We start from the raw sequence: 25852 nt of genomic DNA, 5'->3' as shown, positions 1-25852 counted from the left end.
TAATTGAAATGCTTGTCCCATATACAATACACCTTTTGCCAATAGCAATCTGCCCATGCGCGGGCTGCCCGTCCGCCATTCTTGGGAGGCCTCCCCCGCAAAATAAACAAAAGGGCGCCCCTCCGCTTTCTGCTTGGGGAGCGACTATGCTGTGATAGCTCGTGGTTGGTTCATACGTGCCCACAAGTCTTTCAAAGAAAATTGACAAAGACGTTTGAGGCTGACCACGCTGCGAGCACATGGTTGCCAGTGAGGGAGTAACGAAAATGAAAAAAAAAAAAAGAACGTAAAGAAAAAGGCGTGCTTCGACCACTGCAGATTAGTCGCGGGAACGTGTGCCTGCTACTGGGACATTCACGTGAAAGGGACGGGTGGATGCAGGAGGGACGGCAGTACCAGGATATTTTGTGCACGAATTCTCGGAAAGCTTGCAACTTTTTGCGGGGCGTGCCTTACTGCCATGTTTAGTTCGCCGTGACGGGAGCCAGGAGGACGGTACTGGAAAAATGTCCATTCCTTTTTTCAAGCATCGGGTAACTCCTCTTACTCCAGCAAAGTCACTCCCTTCAACCGGGTGTCCTCGGACTTTCGTGGGTAGGGTTCACGGTATTCCTGGAGGAGTTGCGAGGCCCCCACGGAAAAAGCATCGAACAACTCCTAACACGAGTTGGGGAATTCCACAGGGCATGGAGTTATAGAACGCTGGACCAGAGTCCTGCTATACCTTCCCAAGGAGTGTTACATTACTCTTTCTCAGAATCATAGCATTCCTTTGAACTCACTGCAAGTGTTCGGAAACTGTTTCTTCGTGCCTCCGCTGGAAGTACTGCATTACCGTTCACGAGCTGGAACAAGTCGGAGACGACGTCTCCAGCGGATAGAGTGGCCGATGCTTGCGCTATGTTTTTCCCCCTTATTAGCCCTATAATTACAAACCCACATAGCTGTAAAAGGAAACAAAACCCCCTTTACTGACGAAAACGTCAGCAGCACTACAAAATTTAACCAGGATTTTTTGAGCAATATACTGTATCATTGCACTCCAGCAATAAAACTCAATCGGGTCACGAAAGGAAATTTATTATCCTGGATAAAAAAATGTTCAATGGAAATTGATGTGAAAGGGCTCAAAAATTAGCTCGTTAATATTCCTTAGGACTAAAAACAAGTGGACAAACGTATCTTCAACCTGTTTATTTAAGATGCAGAACGTGAGAAGTTAAATGGAAAGTCAATACTTAGCTTTATTCCTTGCCTTCACGAATCTTGATCCGTTGACAACAAATCCGTAAAACAAGGGTGTAGGCCCGTTCGTCACATGGCGTTTCGTCATAGGCCGGTTCGTAATAGGCCGTTTGGTCACATAGGATCATTCGTCATAGGCCAGTTTGTCACAGGAACGTAAAACAAATTCGTGGCGTTTTTAAGATGTAAGTGGTGATGAGGCATGACTCTAACTACTTTGGGGTGTAGGCCCGTTCGTCACATGGCGTTTCGTCATAAGCCGGTTCGTAATAGGCCGTTTGGTCACATAGGAACATTCGTCATAGGCCGGTTCGTAATAGGGCGTTTGGTCACATAGGATCATTCGTCATAGGCCAGTTTGCCACTTAAGAAAGTTCGTCACAGGAACGCAAAAACAAAATTCGTGGCTTTTTTTTAGACGTAAGTGGTGATGAGGCATGACTACTTTGCACGCCTTTTCGCATACCGGTCCTCTTAGCGGCCGCCACGGCGATCATGTTTGACTTTCGGGGAACCCGTGCACGAATTATCCTGGTCCTGCAGTCCATACGGCTCCCACCCGTCCACCTTGCCTTTCACAAGAATAGAGAGTTTTAGCCAACGTTAAAAACGTTGGTTTTAGCATAGCGGCTCCCGTACGCTACGCTAAGGTTAGCGGGTAGCGGGAGCGGGCTGCGCATGCGTGCGCGGGGAGTGCGAGGAGATTGCCCCTCAGCGGAGGGAAAGAGTAGGCATGGCGAAGGCAGGCACGCTATGCTAAAACTCTCTAATGTCATGGTAGCAGGCGCACGCTCGAGTGGCCGTAGCACTCCTTTTGCTTCACTTTTTTTTTTTTTCATTTTCGTTGCTCCCTCACTGGTAGACAAGTGCTCAGAGTGTGGTCACTTTTGCCCCTTTCCTTGGAAAGCCTTATTTTGTGTGCACATAAGGACTCTCTCGAACTGTCCGAAAGGAGGATATAAAAACGTGCAGCCCTATTCGCCCCGAGCGCGAACACAGTCGGCCCCTGGCGGCGGCGGGGCGAACCGCTCCTAGTGTGGATGGCGCTCTCGCGTCGTCTGCTTTTTCACGTTGCGTGCGGCGAAAGACGCGTGCTGCACTCGACAAAACAACCGATATGTGTGCTCGTTTGGCAGTAAGCAATGACATAGTAACCTCTGCGTGCTCGTTTCCTCTACAAACGCAATAATCAGCGGCCGTTGCGGGTTAATGCGCTGGTTTAATTCCACGAAACATCTTCGCTGTGGTCACCGCTTGAGTGTGAAACGTGTTATAAACATTGCTTCCACACATTACACTTTTTTCATTGTTGAGTGCAGTCGTCAGCCGTTTCGGGAACGTCGAAGGGTGATCTTTGAAGCTGGCGTGGCGATTATTTCAAGGATAAAAGTTTAGTACACGAAACGGGTAAGAAGCGACAAGACCTGTGCATACGCGTGCAAATTCCACACCCTTGTAAAATTGCGCTGTGTCCTTATAGAAAGAAGAAACAAACAAAAACATTCACACTGCACACGACCCGTGCGCTATCGCCCATATATTACCGGACACGTATTTTACACGCGCAAGCGCCTGTGTGATCGTGTCCTTCCCGTACCTTTTCTAAAATAAATACCATTTTTGGACAGTCCTTGGTTATACTCTGGAGGAGGAATAAACATTTATTCAACTGTATCGAGTTGCTAATTTTACGTATTATTTAAAATACGTTTCTATGTATGTGCAAGAGTATTTAGGGGGAATTTTTCGGTAAAATTAAGCCGTTGTGAGTTTGCGTCAGTCATATGGCATTTCGTGTGTCATTTTCATATATATCATTTTCAAATCCGACATGAATCTCCTTGTCCTGAAACGTGTCTCACTCAGCATAACCAAATGCCTAATTTGTTCACGTCTTAACCTCTTAAGGTGGACCTAAGTTTAAAGAAAGAGGAGAAAACGCGTAATATAATGCACGTTGTTGCCCACATGTGTGTGGGGCGTACGCCATGACTCGCTGTTTTTTTTTAATTTTTTCCCCGCAATGCTTGCTTTCAATGCAATTTTGAAAAAGGCGTCCCACAATTCCTGGACAATCTCGGACCAAAGGGGGGTTAATCATTTTGGAAAATACATGTGCTGCTTTTTCACCGCTACAGAACACGACGCCTAGTGTAGTTTCGATTGTAAGTAATACCAGAGTCCTTCATTGAAGGACTCTGATAATACTGATAACCATATAGTTTGGCTTTTCGCGCGCGTTACATGCGTTCTCTTCTCGCTGCTCTTGCAACGTTGGCAGGACCCCCCCCTCTCCCCCTTCCCCCCAAAAAATGAAATGCGCAGAATTTCATTTTTTGACCAATCCTCAAGAATTAAATGCCAAGACAAAGGCGATGGAACCCGTTACGCTGAATCGCAACGAGAAATAAAAAGGAAATGTTCTACTACATCTGCAACAGCGCAACTTCGTTTATTGCCATCTTTAGGGTTCGTAAGCGACCTTATACGCAAGAATGCAAACACATCTCGCTGTTGCAGGCACCTGTTAGATTTTAAAAGGAACGCAAATGGTCAACAGAGCAGCCGTCACAGAAAATTTGTGCTCACTTTGAGGTCCCAGAAGCGTGGTTTGCACACTGTAAACCTGCTTCTCACTTTGCGAAAACCTAGCTAAACATGAGATGTTGATTGTACTGCGTGCGTTGACAATTCAATTCGCAAGTTCACTTGCGACGAAAGCTTTAAATAAGTGATCCGAAACCGTTATTCATGAAACCTTCCTTCAGAGTCGCTAAAATTTCATTTAAAAGACCCGTTAAAGCGGTTACATTTATATCTCTGCGCTGATCAAAATTCAGTAATGTGATGTACGTTGTCTTTTGAACACACAAAAAATATCGTAAGCTCTTAGAAAGAATTTCGGGGCAGTTAAGTAGTGTTACCATTTCAGAGCATCCCACAAATTCAAGAATGCGTCATGCTACCAGTGAAAGGGATTGAGATTGCCGTTGTAAACAGAATTTCACAGATCGAGGCTTCCTGATTTGTTTCTATTTATGCTTTTATTGAAGGCTCAAAGCCATAGTCTGGAAAAATCGAGCTTGCACGAGCCACAGCGTACAAGATCATTGTCACAATTACGGCCATTCTGAAATTCCCGATGAGTCGTCGCGTTTTTTGGCGTAATAATGAAAACTGACGGCCGGTTCCATGCTATACATTGAACGTTGAGTAACCGAACTACAGCATACCACTCTTGTTTGCACCTTTCGTGCGCACATACGGCGAGAAAAAGGCACGAAGCGCGCCCACAGTGTGCATTCTTACGGGCCGCTCAGCGGAACATCCACACTAGCAGCGCGACGCTGGCGCCACCTACATGTCGAGCTCGCGGCGAATAGCATATCTGCTCCCCAAGCAGCTAGCTGAGGGGGCGCCCTTTTGTTTATTTTGCCTGAGAGCTACTGTCAAGAATGGCGGACCGGCGCCCAGCGCATGCGCAGGTGGTCGATCAAATTATTAGTTGCACCACTTGTATTAAACCACTAATAAGTGACACGAAATGGCCCATGTGAAATTTCCAAGAACGAGAAGGTCGGTGATACCACTTTCCCTATTACGAGACCACTTAGAACCAGACGTCTGGCCCGACTTCCAAGAACTTTGTTGGGCTACGTCCCTGTATCACTTTTGTGTCTTGGGTTGTTAAACTCGTGTCTATAATCTTGTCCGAACACGTCACCCCACTTGCCCACTCTGTCTTGCATTCTTTGTTGAGCTTTGCTAGATGTACGGCCCAAAGTACAAAAAAAGAAACTAACTAAACCTGTGCCTCGCTTCTCTCTTTCGATTCGAAAAAAAAAACACGTGGACATTCATTTTGTGCACCTGTGACGAACTTTCCTAAGTGACAAACTGGCCTATGACGAATGATCCTATGTGACCAAGCGGCCTATTACGAACCGGCCTATGACGAATGATCCTATGTAACCAAACGGCCTATTACGAACCGGCCTATGACGAAACGCCATGTGACGAACGGGCCGTATCCCCGGGTTACCCATGCACGAATTATCCTGGTTCTGCAGTCCATAACACTCCCACCCGTCCCCCTTGCCTTTCACATGAATGTCACGGTACCGGGCGCACGCTCGCGTGGCTAATTTGCAGTGGCCGTAGCACTCCTCTTCTTTCTTTTTTTTTTTTTTTTCATTTTCGTGGACCACGAAACAACCCGAGCCCGTTTTGCCTGTCTCAAAATCCCACTCTCGAAACAAACTGCCTATTTCCTTCCGTGTTCAAAATCCCTCCTCTCATATGCACATGTTAGCAATGGACCTCTCCCGGGGTACGTCACGCAGCGGCCGTGACGTCACGGAAAGCGCTCGTGCTGGGTGTGGCCGGGAGGGTGGTTGGCAAAACATTCGGACCGGCGCGCGGGGCGTATGCAGTGAGGCTGCATTAGACGCGCGCAAAAGTGGAATTTTTGTTTACGTGTTGGCTTTTCTGATGCCGGTGGGCTGCTGTGCTCTCGGCTACGCAAATCTTGCGAGCAAAATCAGCGGCATCAGACTTTTCGGAGTCCCCAAAGAGGTAAATTCGGCGTGTATTGTGGATGCGCGCAATGTGCCGAAGAGGCTGGCAGCCAAAGCAGCGACATGGTCTGCTCCTACTCGTGGCAACATTTCCCATTCTCGAACTTCTGTTGCACGTGTATACGAGATTTCGGCGCACGTTAAAGATCCCCAGGTGGTCAAAATTAATCCGGAGCCCTCCACTACGGCGCGCCTCATCGCCTGCGTTGCGTCGATCGGCGCGTTAAAACCCTATAATCAATCAATCAATGAATCGAACTTCTGCTGTCCTCCAAAGCGCAGTCATACCGTCTACATTGGCAGTCGGCGCTGATTCGTGCCATGAAATGATACTGTTTATCAACCATCTGCTATCACGCAGCACCAGCAGAAATTTGGTCAAGTGAAATAGTACCGGGGGTAGGGGGCACACGGAAATTTTCTTGCTACGAAATATTGTCATGTTTTGAGGAGGTAGAACACTGTATTAAAAACACAATGAATGCCTAACCTGCTTAGGCGACACGAAATAAATGTTTCGACGAGGGATCGCGATAGCCGCCCTCCGCAAGATTGACAACGACAAGTTTGGTCTTATGGGGGGATCTGTTCAAGACGAACGAAATTCATTGCTTGTAAGAGCAATAAATTTTTAGCTTGAACAATTATATTCTGCCTTGAGGATGCGGCAAAACAGAGATGCTTACCGTGCTCACATGTAGCATCGTGCCTTCGGCGCGAGATGGGCCGCTCCCGCGACTCGAAAAAACTCGAAAAATGTGTTTGCCCTAAGCGAACAGACTCAGTGAATGTATTCTTTTGTTGCGGTCTCCTGGCGCTTTCGTATTCAGCGGGCGTACAAGGACACCAACTTTAACTATCGTGAAATATTGACTACCGGAAATTATTTCAGTGCACTGTCGCAAGCTATGCGCACTAACCATATGTGGCTGTTATGTTACTCACACAATGACGATGAACCGTTTTGCGATTTCACTGGGGAAAAAGGTAACAAAACAATCGGTCAATCACGTAGAGAACGACATCATCGCAATATTTTTATTGGAATAATTTTTGGCTGTTGCTCTTCATATTTTTGTTTCGTTGCTGCTTATTTTACTTTTTAACCCTTTCGTGCTTTACCTTTCCTTTTTCCCCTCGACATGAAATCGTGTGTACGCCACTGTCTCCGGTCGACTCAAAGAGACCAAGAACAGGGAGCGTATACGTACGCTGCCTAGGCACCGCGCTTAGCTTAAGCAGACCTCGAAATCAACAATAAGTTAGCTTTCCTTGGCATGTGTCCGAACACAAAAAATCTTAAAAAAAAAACATTCTTGGAATGCGTCGCAATAGCACCAACTTTCAGAATGACTCGTTTAGGCTGTCGCGCACAGATTATCCGAAAGCGTCACCCTTCAGTTGACCGTACGGTAAACGAAACTGTTGCGGAGGTTGTAGATGCGGAAAGCTACATGGAGGTGCGACGGGCCAAGCTAGGATAGCTAGACCCCCACCTGCAATGTAGGCGGCCAGTGACGGCCCGAACCAACGGCACATCGTTCCTTTCGGGCGCCGCGCGGCCAGGCCGGGCCGTCGGAGCAGGCGCGTTCTGCCAACCGTCACCGCACTTCGCCGCCGCGAGCAGGCGCCACCCGTCGCGCACGTGCGCTTCGTGACGTCACGTTGTTTACATACAGGGAGAGATCCATTGCCCCCACTCGTGTCCCCTCGACCTCCTCCCTCTCCTCAGCGAAAACGAGGGTTGGGTCGGCTTTTGTTGCCGCCAAGACGAACAAAGGGGCAGTGGCTGCTGTGGGGCGCACAGCGTACAATGCGTGATCGGGGACGTACAATGAGAGCTCCACAGCTAAAACTGATGGGGATCCCCTCAGGCCTTATCAATCAGCCCGTATTTAGGCCGCGCCGTCAACGTGTAAGTTCCATGATTGTAGGGTTTCACGCGCCGACGGAACGCAGGCGATGAGGCACACCGTTGTGAAGGGCTCCGGATTAATTTTGACCTCATGGGGATTTTTAACATGGGCCGAAATCTCATACACACGGGCGTTTTGGTTTTCGCCTCCGTCAGAAAAGCGGCTGCCGTGACCTCTACGCTATTATAGAAAACCTAACTATCCCTTCTCTTTACCTGGCCTAACACTGACGACCAGGCTGGACCGAAGCATTTAAACTTCGCCACGAAGGATGGACACTTTATTCTTCTAATGCAGTTCGTTTTTATTTATTTGCAGCGGGGAGGCACGGCCGTCTTTTCCTTCCAGGCGGACCGAGTCGCACAATGCCAGGCGAAGCTCCCCTGCTCGTTCCCACTAAAAGGGTCGCTCCCCTCTCCAGCTCGAGGAGAGGGCTTTCGCGGCAAGGGGAGGCGCAACACGTGGGAAGAAAGACAGGGATTATGGAGAGTGGAATTTTGAAACGCGGGGGAAGCGGGGCGGGAAAACTGCGACGGGGGAAATGCGACATGAAGAAACGTGCTACACCCCTGATAGCCAAGTGCTCACAGCGTGGTCATTTTTGCCCCTTTCCTTGGAAAGCCTTTTTTGTGTGCACATAAGGATACACTCGAACTGTCCGAAAAAAGGATATAAAAACGTGCAGCCCCGCACCCCAAGCAGCTAGCTGAGGGGGCGCCCTTTTGTTTATTTTGCCCGACAGCTACTGCCAAGAATGGCGGACCGGCGCCCCGCGCATGCGCAGATGGCTACTGGAGAAAGGTCCATCAAAGGCCGGTCTTCCAAGAACTTTGTTGGGCAGTCCTGGTCTCACTTTTCTGTCATGGGTTGTTGAACTCGCATCTATAATCTTGTCCGAACACGTCACCCTACTTGCCCGCACTGGCTTGCATTCTTTGTTGAGCTTTGCTAGATGTACGGCCCAAAGTACAAAAATAAAACTAACTAGACCTGTGCCTCTCTTCTCTCTTTCGAGTCGAAAAAAAAAAACACGTGGACATTCATTTTGTGCACCTGTGACGAACTTTCCTAAATGACAAACTGGCCTATGACGAATGGTCCTATGTGACCAAACGGCCTATTACGAACCGGCCTATGATGAAACGCCATGTGACGAACGGGCCGTATCCCGTAAAACAAGACCTGGAAGGGTATCCTGTCGTGAAAAATAGCAGGGTATCCTGTCGTCAAAAATATAACAGGGGTCATTCCGATTTCATCCTGTTATCGAAGCACATCGCACGTATTAAAAACCACGCGGACAGCGGAATTCGTCGTATTCACTCTCACCGCTGTTTGCAGTCGCTGGAGGAGACGTCACATCAAAACGCTTGTAATCCGGGCCACTTCTCTTGCTCGTATCACAGATTCCGTAACCTCCCATGCAGACACTTCCCCAAGGCATATGATGCACGTAAGTACGCACAGCGCAAATATGAGGTCAAACCACTCATCCACACTGCCAAATTTTGACTGAAAACCTGAGGAAACGAAGGGTTGGTTCCCGGGAAAGATCATACCCATTATCCGAGACCCCTCCTTATTGTCCCGTTTCTCCGTATTGTGGGGTCCCCGCCTGGCGACTGCTCTCGCGCGACAGCTTCCAGTGGACGGCGACATCCCCGACGTGGTTCCTTCTGCATTTCTGTTTTTGTAACACAACTGAGGGTTTATTCGATTCAGCCTGCACCTCTTGAACCAGTTCACAGCGGTGCAAAGCGGGTTCCGCCATCGGTGGAATCAGACCTGCACATTTTTCGTCTGCTTCTGCACCTCCTCGGCAGGGAGTGCAGGCAAAGCCATGCACCCGTCCTGCACCCGTCGGCACCACCGGTGAATCGAACGGCGCGGTTCAGGTGCCGCGAGCTGCACCGCTGAAACGAACGGCGAAGTGCGGCACCGCCTGAACTGGTTCACGCGGTGCAGGTGAAACGAATAGACCCTGTTCAACCCCATCCAGAGTGGAAGGAGTTCGCGAGCAGTTTTATTCCGCTTTCCTCCTGGAGTGAACAGAACATCTGATACCGCCCCGATTGCAAGCAGAATCAAACCACGCCGGTAGGAATAGAGAAGCTCTTCAACTCTCAAATTACGCCCCACATTTCTAAGAGAGTTCTTTTGAAGTTCCTCTTTGACACTGGCAAACCGAGCTCGCGTGCCAAATGCACGCGCTTCCTTTTCGGCTTCTCTTCAAATTTGCGTACGATCTCCACTTTTCCACTTGAACTAAGCGCCTTGCGTTTCCTCGGCAGTGTCACAAGTCAGGCAGCACCACCGCGCACATCAACAAGACCGCCAGAGAAAAACAAAAATAGCCTCGGAACCATAGCAGCACTACTGAACACAGCGACAAGGCATACAGAAACAAAAAGCATCGCAGAAAGCACGGAACATAGCGAAAAGTCAGGAAGGGAAGTCACTGCCTGCTAAAAGCATTGCACACCTTCCTTGAAATGATACGCTTCGCTAGATGGGGCGGTGCATCACCTGGCGTGCATCATCATTGGACGGAGTGGCCACGCCTGGTAGCGATGTCTTCGCCGCAAAACCGGCGCTACCACGGCCAGAGGCACTAGATCAGGTTTCAGGGTATCGGCACTCTTTTCTCTCGTTGTATGCCGCCGACAGCTGCCATTGGTCCTCCGCGTCACGTGACATTTGTTTACACTGGAAGACCCACGGCCGCAGACATCTTGTGTTGCCGAGTGCGTGCGCTCTTCGCTAAATCCTGATTTTCGGAGCGCAGTGTGGATTTATGACGCGTTGAGAGAGTTTTAAAGCACCAGGCAGAGTCGCAATGCCGTGCTCCTCTTTAATGGGCTGTTTCAACCGACCAGAAGGTGAAACACGCCTGCTTCGCTCCCCGCTGAAAAAGAACGACAGTGGCCTAGCGCATCCTACGGCCACTAGAAAAGCGTAGCTTATTTAGTGGCTTTAGCGTAACTTAAAACCACTAAATAGGCCACGCTAGCGTAACCGAGCCTGCAGGCAACTTCCCACTGGCGCGTCGAGCACGTCGCGCGATGAGGCGGTGTTCGCACTTGCGACAAGAGATGATGCGACTGCATTTAGCGGAGCTGTTACCCGACCTGCACGACTTCTTTGGTGCTTCAACCATACGCACTAAAAAAACATTATGTTACACGAGCGAGACAAAAACAGGTATAAATCACTCTAAAACACGCTACTAAGCTGTAATAGTGCCGAAAGCATTGCGGGAGGAGTCGGAAATAACGAACTTGAGCAAGCTTTTTTTCAACATATATAATTGCAGGACGATATACAGACCTGTGCTTTCCCGCCACAACACTTGTATCCCGGCGCCCGCAAAGTTCGCTTCTTTTCGCAGACACGGAAGTTTTGGCACCTCCGAACTGCACGGTGTTCACTACTCGCCGATAGAGGCACGAAAAGGCTGCATGCAAATCAGCCTACCGTCCCGCTGCCCATCTTGCAATTCGAACACGTTTCTCTACAGTGATGAGTCCGACGCTGTTCGTCGACTGGTACATGTGTACGCTGAAGCCACTCACCAAAGAACCGAAGTTCACGGCAACGTTTATCTATAAACGTTGGTGCACGGGACGTTGCTCGCCGCCGTTTGGAATACCGAATGTAAACAAACGTTTCGTTTCCGGCTACGTCAGCGGATTCCGCCGCCGATTGGCTATCCGGTTTTGCGATGTCGTCGCGCCATGGAGGAAAGAAAAGCGTCGCGCGATGAGGGATTTCAGACCGACAGCGATCGGCTCCGCTGTCGCAGAGCGACGAAAAGCGACGGCCGGCTCATCGCTTTGCGACGTCACGCGACGTCGCGCAACGTGCCAAGCCGCCAGTGGAAATGTGCCTTGACCCTGTCGCACCAGCGCGCTTCTCGAAATCCCCGAAGAGTAAACACAGCTGCCATAGTCGCCAAGCTACGACCGGACCGATTCCGCTTGTCAAGGTCGGCTACCCTTATGAAAATGAACTTTTCCTTTCTGCTTACTTTGTGTCTCCTGCATGTTGACTGTGTGGCCTTTCTTTTGACTTTTCCTTTGTGTTACCTCTAGGACATAAACAGGCTGTGTACTTTTTATAGACTGCCGGATAAAAAGCCATGATGTTTTACCTTTCTATGTACTATGGTAAAGACAAAGTTTAAATTTCTATACGAAGATTTTATTTCGGATGAGAAGTATAAAACTTTAAAAATGACTTGCTTTCTTCTCTTTCTGAGTTCCGCAATGCTATTGCCCATGTGTGTACTCAAGGCAAAATGAAGTCAAAAGACTTTGGCCTGTTTCCCCTGTGTTGCCTCTAGGACAAAGGCTGTAAGATAGAACTTGAATTTGCTGTCTTAATTCTTCTGTGTGCCGTAATGCTGTTGCTTATGTATGTACTGAAGGCAAAATGAAGTCAAAAGACTGACTTATGTCTTTTGTGTTGCCTCTAGGACACTGGGAGGAAGGATAACTATTTGTTGCCTTACATTCTTTTTCTGAAGATTGTGCTTCCTCAAGTAAACATAAAGTCGAGCATGTAAGCCTTAATTATACTCGAAAGGTTAAGTTTTTTGGCTTGGCTAGAGATGGTAAGAAACAATGCCGATGGTTTGTGGAAATTCTGCAGCACTGTATACGTTATTTCGTGCTAGTGAGGTCTGATAAATTCGCAGAATGAATATTACCAACTGGTACGTTTGTATGAAACAGTGGCGTAAGAAGGATACATATTGAACGAGGCTGTTCGAAGTGCCTCGTCCCTCCCATTACGAAAAAAAAGTGGGAGGGAGAAGAATATACAGACCAGAAAAAGTAAAAAGAACACAAAAAGCCGAATAGAAAACGAAGCAATGAAAACAAAAACAACCTAAAAAGTGGCTTCCGATTGTCCTAGTCTGTGTTTTCCTTCAGGGTCGTTGTAAAATGGCTTATCCTTGCAACTAAATGCTGAGCGGTGTACTGTTTTTTGGGGCAGAGCTTGCGGTAGAAATATATTGCGACAGAAAAAAAAGGGACACAGCCAGACGAGAGCAACAAGAGCAACAACAATGTCAAAATATAACCTATGGCAGAAAAACTGTAATTAAAGCACGGTTAAAAAAAAAAAAAACAAAGGTCACTGAGCGGGTTTCGAACCTCCGTCATTTGAATCAGTAGGCGAGTACTTAACCTCCAAGCCACCAAAACAGTACGCGATCACGTCGTAAACCTAGGTATAAATACTTGAGCTCACATAGTCTTGCTAAGCCTCCATTTGAGTGAATTGTTTGCCTGCTTGGATTTGACGCACGGTGCTTTTGTGTGTGTGCGTGCGTGCGTGCGTGCGTGCACGCGCGCGCGCGCGTGTGTGTGTGTGTGCGCGTGTGCGTGTGCGTGTGCGTGTGCGTGTGTGTGTGTGTGTGTGTGTGTGTGTGTGTGTGTGTGTGTGTGTGTGTGTGTGTGTGTGTGTGTGTGTGTGTGTGTGTGTGTGTGTGTGTGCGTGCGTATGCGTGTGCGCGTGTGTTTGCGTATGTCTGCGGGGAATAATTTTTTTATCCGGCCGTTCTGTTTGTGAAAAGCCCACAAACAGTGAATGGTGAATGCTTGTACGCTGAACAAAACAGTCAATCTAGATGTAGATGACGATGATAATAACTTCGTTTGTTAATCCATTTTTATTCGCTTTTGAGTAGCAACAACTTACGACAACAAAAGACGTTGCTCGCATCAAGAAAATATACTGCCATTATATATATGTTTGCTATTATCAACTTTAACAAAATACTATAATGGCGTCTGCCTAGTTTGCTTCAGGGGTGATGATGAAGGAAGAAAGTAACTGCTAAAACTCTATGACTGCTAGATAGCCAACTGTAGTAATAAATCTAGTCTAGGCTAGCATATATGCAGTCATTGTTATAGGTGCGCAAGAAAAGACGTGGCTGGTTCGTTGTGCGTGGTTTTGGTGGTTTGTTTTCGATTTGCTGGTGTTACGTGAATTACTACGTGCTCCTCCTGCCGTAATATTACGTGTTAGTGCTCTTGTGCCACCTGAAACATCGTGAGTGCTGGCAAAGCGTCTGTGTCGTCGCCGTACTGCGCTGCTGTAGCAAACGCACATCGAGGTCGCCATTTGACAAAATACCTGACAAGTTGTGCGTGCCTACGTGAATCAAGAGTCTCTACTGCAAGTTCCAGTCTGTCGACGCGACGTGTGAAAAATGCTGCGTGTTCTGCCGTAAGTAATTGTTTATCGTGGTGCATGTTAAAATTTTATTACGCGTTGCCGCAGTGCTGTTTTGTTAAACGTGTTGAGTATATTCCTTGGTGTTCGGCTCGCCGCGCTTCTTTTATTGCAAATTACCGGCTGCGTCGGCGCGGTCATAATGAGCTTCCAGGAGCGGCGGCCAGTATGCTGTGTGAGTGATCGACCCCCTTGCCATTGCCGGCAACGAAAACATTATGCTGACAGCCCAGCGGCCGCCGCTTGGCTTGGGTGGATTCGACGCTAAAGCTTGTTGCATGAAAAAAAAAAAAAAACTGCGTTAATGGTTGTAAAACAAAGCGCCCACTCCCCGATTTTTTTTTTTTAGGAGGCAGTTTACCCACAGTATATTTTTTTACAGGACGTAGGCAGCTTAGCATTGTTCTAACGGGTAGTTTTCGTTTACGGGTAAAGAAATGCAAGGAGGCTGCATTACATTTGTAGTTATAATACGTAAGAGTTGCATATACGTTGAATTTTCAACATTTAAGCATTGCTAGCAACTTTATAAGTAGTACCACATGCACAAGGTCTTTAGGCAGTGAACATTTGACCAGATAATTGTTTAGACGTCGCAGCTTGAAACATGCTGTTCCAGCCTGCATTGCTGGTGCAGTCACAGGGCAGCTTTCACTGTTTTAATGCAAGAAATTTTTCCACCTTCCTAAGCTCATCCAGCATCGTCATGATCAGACAGAAATTCTTGTGTCGTGTGACATTATTTGTAGCTGGCTTGCATAAATTGTGTTGACCGTAACATGTTGAGCATGGGTTAAACGTGTTGATTCTTACAAATATGCATGTGATGGGGATACAATCACGGTGCGAAAAAGATTCAACAGGGCGTGGGCTTGCCACCGTGCTCCTTCACCATCCTGTTTTTTCGTTTCGTCAGCATTTCAACTTGCCTTCCCCTTAGAGGTATTGGCATGCTGAGACGTTCACCATGTGCCTCAGAGAGAATTTTAATGGCGCCATGAAGACAAAATACAAGTTTGTGTTATTCGAAAGATTTCGTGTGGTATGGTGCCCCCAGCACTTGTCCAAATGCAAACGATGCTTTATTCACTGAGAAATTCATTAATTTAAGCTAAAATTTTGGTTTTCCCGCTAAATCGTGCATTTTCAGGGTCTGCAATGACATCACAGGAACCGACCGCTCTGCAGCCGATTGGGAAACCTTCTTTACCGTTAGTTGACCTAGATGGTGCCACCATACCGTGGCAAGCCGCTTTCTGCTTTTGTTTTGTTTTTACCGTATTTAAACGTGGCTTGTTTTTGTTCAGCGAGAAAATAATCGTTTCGTGAAACATAGTGCTCGCTCCACAAATATGGTCACGTAAGACACCGTTGCTTGTGTCAATCGGCCATTGTTGTCCGAGACAACCCCAAAGCCCCGCAGTCCTGTACAGCTAAACCAAGCATAGTGCGCGCAGTACCAACAGCAGTAAGCATCGGTACTTCTATGCTTACGTGTGCTTTCCTAACCTTTACTGTTGGTCCCACCATTCTTACTACTGTAAAAAGAATGTGCCCTAAATTTAAGCGCAAATAGTTCGTTCGGCAAGCTTATAGCCTCTGCCTAATTCGCGTTTGCTGTTGCCGCCCTCCGCTAACTGCAGAGCTGGCTGGTATGACATAGGTTCTGTTGCGGGAAATGAGCTAGTGGGTCGCATGGCCATTTCCTTTGTTCCTAATTTGTAGCTTATTTGAGTGGAGTTTATGTTAAAAATGGTGTCAGCGTGATTCTAGCAACGGAATCCTTTGAATGAACCAAACTTGTGTTTTCTCTTCATGGCTCCTTTAAAAGCCGTAACCACGTTTCGCACCCTCTGGACCAGAGAATATGCTTGCACAGTGGAAATCTGGGGCCACAGATTTCTACCACCTAGGGATATTTAATAGGCTTAGTTTAACATTAATTCAGTGTAAGGATGCTTCTCTTCCTTTAAAGTATGGCTGAAAGCCTTGTAAGGATTGTCATGTATGTACAGTGCTCACGGATTGAAACGCGACACTGCAAGCGCGTGGCCTGCGCTACATGCAGCGCCGCCAGTGGACGCCCGTGGAAGCTAGGTGTTGCATTGTGGTATACCACAAGGATGAGAGTGTTTTGACCATAAGCTTGCTGCTTCCGGTTGCCAATAAGCGGGGCAGTGGTTCCCCGCAGCGACAGCGGTGCGCTGTCAGCGACAGCGGCGTCCATGGACGGCGCTGCATGTATTGGCGGCCACGCGCTCGCAGTGTTGCGTTTCAATCAGTGAGCACTGTACTTATTTTTTAGCTTGAAAGAACTGAAGGTGCCTTTTTTGCACCTACAAAAAACAAATTCTGTCATGTCCTGTCAGAGCGAGTATTTCACGGCATTATACCGCATATTTACGGCTTGTTTACTACTTGAACTTCCATTTTTTACAGGGCCAGGTGTTTGACATGGAGGATGTACGTTGTGAGCTACCAGAAGAATTGGCTGCCTCCTGTTTCTATCTATCCTGCACGACCTGTAAGTGGAGTTCATTACGGCTGTGAAATGCATGAAAATCTCGATTTTGAAGGCTGAGAGAACATGAAAACATAGAAAACCATTGTGGCATTCTTATGGTACCTTAGTGATATTAAGACATAAGAACATTGCAGAGATGGGGCAAAAAATAAGGAACCGATGAGGGTGAGAAACTTCCTGGTACCTTTCTTATTTTTTTTGTCGCATCAGGGCTGCATCCTTGCTCCATGAATTAATTAATAACGACTTTGTCACCCTTGTTCACTGTGGTAGTTGCGTGGTGCCCACAGACAGTGTGTGGGGATTTTTCTTCTACCGCCTATTACAGATGAACTAGATCTTTAGACTTCTACTCAAAAGTCATATTATGGATTACATTACATGAGTGAAACAATTCCATGCACCCAGAAATAGAATTTAGGTGAATTCACTTCAATGCCCTAGATGCAACTTGTGCCTAGCAGTGAAAACGGTGTATTGCGTGCCTTTTTGCCACTGTGTTTCATGTAGTGTAATGAGTCTCACTGGCCATCGTAGCCCCCCCCCCCCCCCTCCGAACAGCTATTTACTCTAGCAAATATAATGATGGTCCTAATTGTAGAAGGGTACCCGCCGCGGTGGCTCAGTGGCTAAGGCGTTGCGCTGCTGAGCACGAGGTCGCGGGTTCGATTCCCGGCCGTGGCGGCTGCTTTTCTGATGGAGGCGAAAAGCAAAAACACCTGTGTGTACGAGATTTCGGCGCACGATAAAGATCCCCAGGTGGTCAAAATTAATCCGGAGCCCTCCACTACGGCGCGCCTCATCGCCTGCGTTGCGTCGGCGCGTTAAACCCTACAATCAATCAATTGTAGAAGGGTACTCAGCAATTGAAGAAAGAGCTGTGGGGGGTTCTGGTTTATGTATCAGACTTTGTTTGGAATATTGTTATGTAGCCACGGATAATGCAGGTTTTTTGTAAAAATATAGATTATCGGAGCAAACTTGTGCTCCGCAGTAAACATAAAAAAACACAAACCTCGAAGGAGTCAGCAAAGGAACGTGCATGGATGAGCGTTGGCGAATTGAATGCTGCAGGGTTTCTTTTGCACTCGTTCATTTAGATCGAGAACATTTTCAATAAAAAACAGGAAAAGCTAGGATAGGGATCGCAAAGCAACACCCTTTCCATATCAAACAGGACTGCTGGTGCAGCATACAAAGGAAAAAGGGGAAAAAGACGGTTCCCTTAAAAAAGGATAAGATTGCAGGGTGTGGCCAGGTGCTTGTAACAAAATATTTTGTAAACAAATCAAATGGCGTGGTTGGGGGCAATATTATGATGTTTATAGTAGGAAAAACCTGCATTATTTCCGAACAGTATGAATGCTCTGTGTGCAAACATATGCAAAAATGCTTGTGTGTTTTTAGCATTTGAGTGCACGTTAGAGTAGTCAGCTCAAGTTACCGCGGTAGCTTTCCTCATTGCTGGTAAGCATAAACCCTGAAATTAAATTTGCTGTATTCGACCGCTTTAACTCTTTCACTGTCACTGATGTCCTGGTTTGTCTTCGAATTTCTCCTCCACGGTGTCACTGACATACCGGTGCGTTTTCTGTTGTGCGTTGAAAAATTCGTGCCATGGTGCAAAGTTGGCGCACCTGCACTGTTTGTGCTATCTGTCAAATCTTTCTAGTAGCTTGTATTTTCACAAAGTACAGAGCGACCACGCCCAGCTTTCGCTGCTTGGGGGTCACTCCGTGCACTGTACATCTGTTGGGATGAGTGACCACGTGGCACGCGTGCAATGATGGGTGCAAGTGTGCTATCCACCCCGTTTTTCTAGGGTTGTTTTTTATTTCTGTTCCCATGTCTGCTACCCATCGACACAAGGAAATATAAAAAGTGAGGAGCCAACCTAGAGGTTGGTCAGTTCATGGTGATGTACATTTTGCTTTTTGTAAGCAAGCACAGACAAACAAACTAGACAATGCAAGTGCTGTCTCGTAAACGAAATGCACAATAAAACTGCTGGCTTTATAGGTTCCAAAGAACGCGTAGACACAAGCAACTACTCATTCAATGCCTGTCTTAGCATGTTCATGCAATTTTATGTTGCCTTCCCTGCCCCCCTCCCCCCCCCATATTGCTTTGTTCCCACAGTGCTGCTGCAATAATCTCATCTCAAATTTTTGGCGAGGCTGTATAAATGCCCGTCATGAGGAGGCCATGAATCTAAACAGTACTTAGTTCTGGGTTGTGTTGCCTATGTAACAGTATGTCATATTTGATGTTCGTAAGCTCATTAGTTAATTTATGTGGTCTAAATTTTGTGGCTAATTTTGCAACCTAGAAGTTATACCTTCTCTTTCAGGATACTTGGTTCAGTTTTGTATGGGAACACTCCTTTATATTTATAAGCATAACCAGCAAATGTTTGAGACGTGTTTGTTTAAACCCCTTCATATGCGATCAATGCGTTTGTCATTTCAGGTTCAAGCGTGGCAGTGGCTATCCCGTCCTGTGAGGGGTAAAGATGAGGCGACACCTGGTGTGGCAGGCGGCAGCAGCACGTATGGATCCAACCTGAATAAAATAGTCAGGTTTGCAAGAGTCGTGTGATTCATGTGATTTTCGTCAGCTTGCTCTTACAGAAACAGCTGCAGCATGAAACAGTGACTGTGGAGCTGGCTGACATTTTCTACATGCAGCTGGCTGTGGGGCACTGTTATTTGAGAGCATGCAAAGGGCACTCAAAAGGTGGAAGCTTGTGGGACACGTAGAGGACGGAAACATAAAGGATTCTTGGAGGACGCAGAAAGTCGGTGGCGAAATTTCAATACAGGGGACACACAAGGGACGAATGCGGTCTGTTGCCTTCGAGACATACAGGGGACACACAAAGGCCGTATGGTGTCTGTGTTGCCTTTGGGAGATAGACTGGACGCATGGAGGACGGAAACACACGGGACACTTGAAGGACGCAGAAAGTCGGTGGCGAAATTCCAACACAGAGGAAACACACGGGACGCACGCAGTCTGTTTCCTTCGGGACGTAGACTGTCTTTTGACTGGACGTAGAAATTTTCATAAGGGTAGCCACCCTGGCAACAGGCACCAAAATGGCTGCCGGCGTCCATCAGTGTCGTTAACTCTTCAGCGTAGCTTATTTAGTGGTTCTGGCCACGGCGTAGCGGCTGTGTTACGTGCAAATCGTGCTTTGTTCGAAAGCGGTTTGATCTAGTAGGTTTTAGAAATGTCGCTCAAGAGCCACTTTCCCGCTCGTATTATGCTATTTTCGGCAAAAATGCGATGATATTAAATGCACGAAAATGCGTTATTTCTATATGACGAAGGTCGCGAATGAAAGGAAAAGCGTATTAAAACGAAAAACGCTTTCCGCTGAATCGTAGCGACCAGATTCCATTGTACTACTTTCCAGCGCTGCACCTTTTCATTCCAGCGTTTTCGACAGCTGCGGCGAGTTCATGTGTGTGCGCGCGCGCGCACGCACGCACGCACGCACGCACGCACGCAGCACACCCGCACACACAAACAAGAAAAAAAAAAACGCTCACCAAGGAAAAGCTTACCACAGCCGAGCTAAGCGGAGGCGCACGCGCCTCCGCTCTGGGCCGGTTGTGAGCTTACAAAGGAAAGGAAGGCTGTCCACTCTACGAGCACGGGACTAGCAGTGCAAAGACTGGGAAAACCGCAAACGGCGTTTCGCCCACTGAAGATTAGTCTCCGGAATGCGCGTCTGCTTCCGTGGCTTTCATGCGAAAGAAACAGGTGACGCCTGGGTGGCGGAGGGACTGAACGAACGGGATGTTGCGCGCACAAGTCTTTTTGAGAGCGAGATGTTTCCTGCCATGACTGGTTAGTTCGCCCTCGTGTCGGGCGCTAGGGGGACGGGTACCGGAAAATGGTTCGTTGTGATGCTGGCAGCAACAACCGCGTTCAAAGTTAAAACCTTGTTTACTCATTCAACTATTTAGTTCGTAACGAAGTAGTACTAATAAGCAGATTTCCCCGAGGAACACTCAGGGACGACACCGCACCGGCAGGTTAGGACGGCTGGTTCCGCAAAAAACACCCGGACACCAGTAAGGATATACACTAGGCAGGCGCAACCAAACTAGAAAAGTTTCCTGGGGCACAACAAGCATTCCCTCAGCAGACCGGGGTCTGGCCCCTGTTGTGCCCGAGCGTCCAGCCCAAACCACCCGCGGCAGACGTGCCCGAACTTGCAGGCGCCGCAGAGCCTCCTGTCCTTTCCCCTTCTCAATGGCTGGGCCGAATCATGCCTCGGCGGCGTCCCGAACGCAGCAGCGTCGGCTACGGCCGGGCTAGAGTGGCGGACGCCGCCGCCACCGCTGTAGCCCGGCCGTGCGTCGGCAGAAAACGGAGAGGAGCGTCTTTCGAAGGGTGAGACAGCGGAACATAGCCGTCCTGATGCGCTAGCTAGGGGCTACACCACCGCGCGACACAAGCGCAGACACCGAAACAATTCGGCATGTGAGCTTAGTGATTCTCATTTATACCGATTTAAACTGGTTACATTAGTAAGTTTGAGAATTGCGATAAATGTGAGGTAACTTTTGTGATCGCTATTTATCACATCCAGTTGCTCCTTTAGCTTTTTGTAATACTTGTTAAAAAACAACCGAATTGGCATTCACCAATTTAGAAAACGGAGTCATATTCGTGGCAGGCATTGCGCAAAAGGCAGCGTTTCTCTGGCGGCCAGATATCTGTATGTGGTCTCTACATTTTGTTATCCCGCCCAGCAAATTAATCCTTAACGTATCTTTATCGTACGACCCCTTAATTCCGTCGGGTTCGGGTTAACCAGGAGGTGCTGTCGAACAAGTTAAGCTATGCGGAGGAAGCGCGCAATGGACGCGAAGCACGCCAGAACAGGCCAAAAACAACCGGCGCTAAAGCAGACAACAAAGCCGTCCCTCCAACCCGCCCGCCCGTGCGAGCAGGCAGCTGCGCACAGAAAACTATCGCCGCGCCATTCAAACTGTGCTCCGGGAGTGAAAACCGTCCTCCCGCTCCCCATCCGCGTTCGGAGTTTGTTGTTCCGCACGCCGTGAAGGAATCGTTGACTGGTAAAGGTATAAAGTTAAAATTAATGTTAAAAAGAGTCGTGGTAAGCACGGTAATAAAACGCTCGAAGAGGTGTATGAATATAACTACCTTGGACAACTTGTGAGTGCTGATCTAAACGTGTATAGGCATGGGGTACCCTCAAGTAACGAACAAGAGCTACCTCTCTCGTTGAAAATAAAGGTATGGAACCAATGCGCACTGCCGTGGATTGCTGATGGTGCAGAAACTTGGACGCTTTGTTAAACACATTGAAAGGAGCGTTCCGAACTAAATGAACGCGGGTGCTGCCGGTTAATTACGTACATTTTTCGTCAAATGTACCTGCAGTTTTCTTTGCGTTAAAGAACGGTGAGGTGTATGAGAAGCGCCACCGCTTGGCTTTCGAAGCCTCTGCGGGACGCCCTACGAAGGAACGCCGGGCTCTACTTGGGTCCGTTATTTCGCGGCACCACCCGATTCCGGCAGTCGTTTGACATCGACCGTTACAGCGAGCTACGACGACCAGGCGCGCCCCTAAAGTGTTCTGCACTTAAAAAGCAAACCTTGCTCATTAATTGTAGTGAATACACAATGTGCATTCAATACACTTAGTGAGCAAGGTTTGCTATTTGCTATAAACATGTCAGGTTTACCCCTCACGACACGAGTCAACAACAACAACGGCAAATCGAAGGCACACAATACAGCTAAGTGCCTGGCTGGTAACTTTCGTTAGCCGGACGTAAATGCCTTGCGAACAAAAGCAGTGACAATGCCGCAACAGCCGTAAGACGAGGCTGCATTTCGCAGTGCCATCTAACAACGCAAGTTGAAGAAGTCAGCAGCGCCTAACTTCGTTTCGTATACGCAGGGACATATGCCCTAACTGTTTCCCTATTATTTTTCTAATACAGACAACCATGAAATCGCACATATGAGACCAAAAACACCTGGGCCTAGTTGCCAGCATTAAGAAGTTGGTTAGGGGCTGGTAATTTCTGCCGAAGGGGTGCGTCGTTAGACCACTCAGCCTCCTGTCGTGACGAGGGCGATTGATTTTCTTTTCTTTTACGAGGAAAAACTGTCCTTGTGAGCGTCAATTGCAGTAGATCAGCAAAAATTAAAGCCGTTCAACTGAATGCGAAACCCGTCGGAAGTGAAGAGCAGTGATTCGCCATAACGGGCTGTAGTACCACCCATCACGCTCTTCTCCACCCTGCCTCCCTCCTTTCTTGATGAATGGAACGGAGGTTTGACCACTGCAATTCGAATTTCCCGCCTTCGCAGTGATATCGCGCCCCCTGCCTAAGGGTCTATTCGATTCAGCTTGCACCTCTTGAACTAGTTCACAGCGGTGCAAAGCGGGTTCCGCCATCGGCGGAACTAGCCCTGCACTTTTTTCGTCTGCTTCTGCACCTCCTCGGCAGGGAGTGCAGGCAAAGCCATGAACCCGTCCTGCACCCGTCGGCACCACCGGTGAATCGAACGGCGCGGTTCAGGTACCGCGAGCTGCACCGCTGAAACGAAGGCATCGTCCCACTACGGCGGAGAGTCTCACTACGGCTGAAAGTGCGTTACGGCTGAACGTCGCAACACGGCGGAGAGTCTCACTACGGCTGAACGTCGTAACACGGCGGAGAGTCTCACTACGGCCGAAAGTGCGTTACGGCTGAACGTCGCAACACGGCGGAGAGTCTCACTACGGCTAAAAGTGCGTTACGGCTGAACGTCGCAACACGGCGGAGAGTCTCACTACGGCTAAATGTGCGTTACGGCTGAACGTCGCAACACGGCGGAAAGGGGACCCTTTCAGCCGATCAGCCGTTCAAATGATCTGCTGCTAGTTGCGTTCAGCATTGTCGCAGCTGGGTGTTACGGGCAAGAGCCTGCATATATATTTCGGCGTGTCTTTCCCGCATTTTCATTGTTTTCTGGGACTTGTTTTATTTTTTGTTTGTTAATTAATAGCATCTCCAACGTATATCTCCCACGTTTTTGCATTAAAAACAGTAGCCACTATGCCATCAACCCTAACCCCGCGCGCAATATCCCTTAGTTGTGTTCTTCAGTGTATGTAGATTGCTATTGTAAAATATACACATTGTGGCAGAAGCTGCCAACGCCAGAAGCCGCCAACGCAAAAAAAAAAAGCAGTCGTTGCACAAGACAGAATCATGCGCATTTTCCTGAATCGCCGACAAATGCCGGTCAAAGATTTCGTAAGAGCGATAAGATTGCCTGTAAGATTGTCTGTTTGAAAAATTGATTGATTGATTGATTGATTGATTGATTGATGGTTTTACGCGCCGACGCAACACAGGCGATGAAGCTCAAAATATCCCCAGTGAATTTCCTTTCCTTTTCCCGTCGCAAACCACAACCCCCAAGGCGCGCCATAGTGGAGGGCTCCGGATTAATTTTGACCACCTGGGGATCTTTAACGTTCGCCGAAATCTCGAACACACGGGCGTTTTTGCTTTTTGCCTCTATCAGAAAAGCGGCCGCTGCGGCCGGGAATCGAACCCGCGACCTCGTGCTCAGTAGTGCAATGCCTTAGCCACTGCGGCGGGTTGTTTGAAAGATTGACTGAAAGATTGAATGCTGTAGTGTTTTCTCTGTCCACTTTTCGCCCATCCTGCGCCATTTGTTAACCACTCATTTTGTTTTATTAAACCCAATTGATCTCACGCTCCGGTGTCATCTCCATAAGCTGCTTCGCATCTAAAAGCAAGTTTTAGGTACGTTAAGATAATTTCTTAAGAGGACGCAATAGTTGGAAGGAAAACAGGTCAGCCTTTAGCACTTGGATCAAGGCACAGCTATTTTGATGGCAGTTAAAGACGGTGGTGCCATCTATATGCAGTATGCATTGAGGAATTAAAACAGAGAGGAAGATCATTTGTTAAATTAAAAGGAGCAATGGGCCCAAGATCGAGCCTTGTGGAACTCCTCTAGTAACTGTGACAGGGTATGATATTCCTGTAGAAATTAATGTCTGTTGCATGATTAGTAGACGGCTTCGTATCAAGTTATGGCAGGACCTGTTACCCCATAACGCTCAAGCAAAATGAAAAGAACGTCATGGTCCCTTGTGTCGAATGCTGCCGAGAACTCTAAGAAAACCCAGCAGCAGCGTCACAGCGGTCAATGAACGATTTAATTTTGTCTGTTAGGCACACAGTCATAATGTTAGTCCATAGGACAGCACGAAAACCTAACTGAGAAAGGGGGAGCAACCGGATGTTTTTAAAATGGCGAAAAAGGCTGGTTTCAATTAGTTTTTTTAAAACCTTATCTGAGAAGGAAAGGATAGATTTGGGGCGATAATTATGCATAAATCCCGCGAGACCTTTTTTGAGTAAAGGAATATTGTTCGATACTTCAAATTCTTCTATAAATAATACGTATTTAAAAATTAAACGCGTATTTAGCCGTACCACTACTTCAGCCGTAAAAAATAAACATGCGAAATACGAAAGAAATAAAACAAGTGCCGGAAAACAATGAAAATGCGGGAAAGACACGCCGAAATATATATCCAGGCTCTTGCCCGTAACGCGCAGCTGCGACAATACTGAACGCAACTAGCTGCAGATCATTTGAACGGCTGATCGGCTGAAAGGGTCCCCCTTCCGCCGTGTTGCGACGTTCAGCCGTAACGCACATTTAGCCGTAGTGAGACTCTCCGCCGTGTTGCGACGTTCAGCCGTAACGCACTTTTAGCCGTAGTGAGACTCTCCGCCGTGTTGCGACGTTCAGCCGTAACGCACTTTCAGCCGTAGTGAGACTCTCCGCCGTGTTGCGACGTTCAGCCGTAATGCACTTTCAGCCGTAGTGAGACTCTCCGCCGTGTTGCGACGTTCAGCCGAAATGCACTCTTAGCCGTAATGCGACTGTCCGCCGTAGTGAGATAGAACCGAAACGAACGGCGAAGTGCGGCACCGCCTGAACTGGTTCACGCGGTGCAGGTGAAACGAATAGACCCTAAAACTGCGCGCGGGAGCTCTTTTCTTTTTGTGCTTGCTTTTCCTCCCGCACGTGCCGGCGCCGCCGGCGCCTTCTTTCGGAGTTTGGAACGCGCCATTTAGTTTCGTGCACCGCCACTTTTTTAGCTTACTACCGTAAAAATCAACCCAACAAGCGTTCCTAACTAAATGAACGCGGGCGCTGCCGGTTAATTACGTACATTTTGCCTCAAATCTACCTGTAGTTTTCTTTGAGCTAAACAGGGAGATGTATGACAATCGCCAGCGGTTCACTAGTTTCGAACG

At 47.9% G+C, this 25852-nt stretch overlaps 1 protein-coding gene and 1 long non-coding RNA gene across 11 annotated transcripts in view; one reads left to right on the top strand and one right to left on the bottom strand.

Annotated features, from left to right (window-relative positions):
• The window catches only part of Egg (SET domain bifurcated histone lysine methyltransferase eggless), a 206926-nt gene that overhangs the window by 92959 nt on the left and 88115 nt on the right, over window positions 1-25852 (bottom strand). The window lies entirely within an intron of this gene.
• Window positions 13624-19097, top strand: LOC144174814 (uncharacterized). Its single transcript, XR_013323522.1, has 3 exons — window positions 13624-13978; window positions 16424-16508; window positions 18978-19097. It is a non-coding gene; the product is annotated as an uncharacterized LOC144174814 (long non-coding RNA).

The sequence above is a fragment of the Haemaphysalis longicornis genome, unplaced genomic scaffold (genome assembly GCF_048455015.1).
Source record: "Haemaphysalis longicornis isolate Haplotype H1 unplaced genomic scaffold, Haemaphysalis longicornis Haplotype H1 scaffold_3, whole genome shotgun sequence".
Taxonomy (NCBI): Eukaryota; Metazoa; Arthropoda; class Arachnida; order Ixodida; family Ixodidae; genus Haemaphysalis; species Haemaphysalis longicornis.
This window is presented reverse-complemented; position numbering and strand designations above follow the sequence as displayed.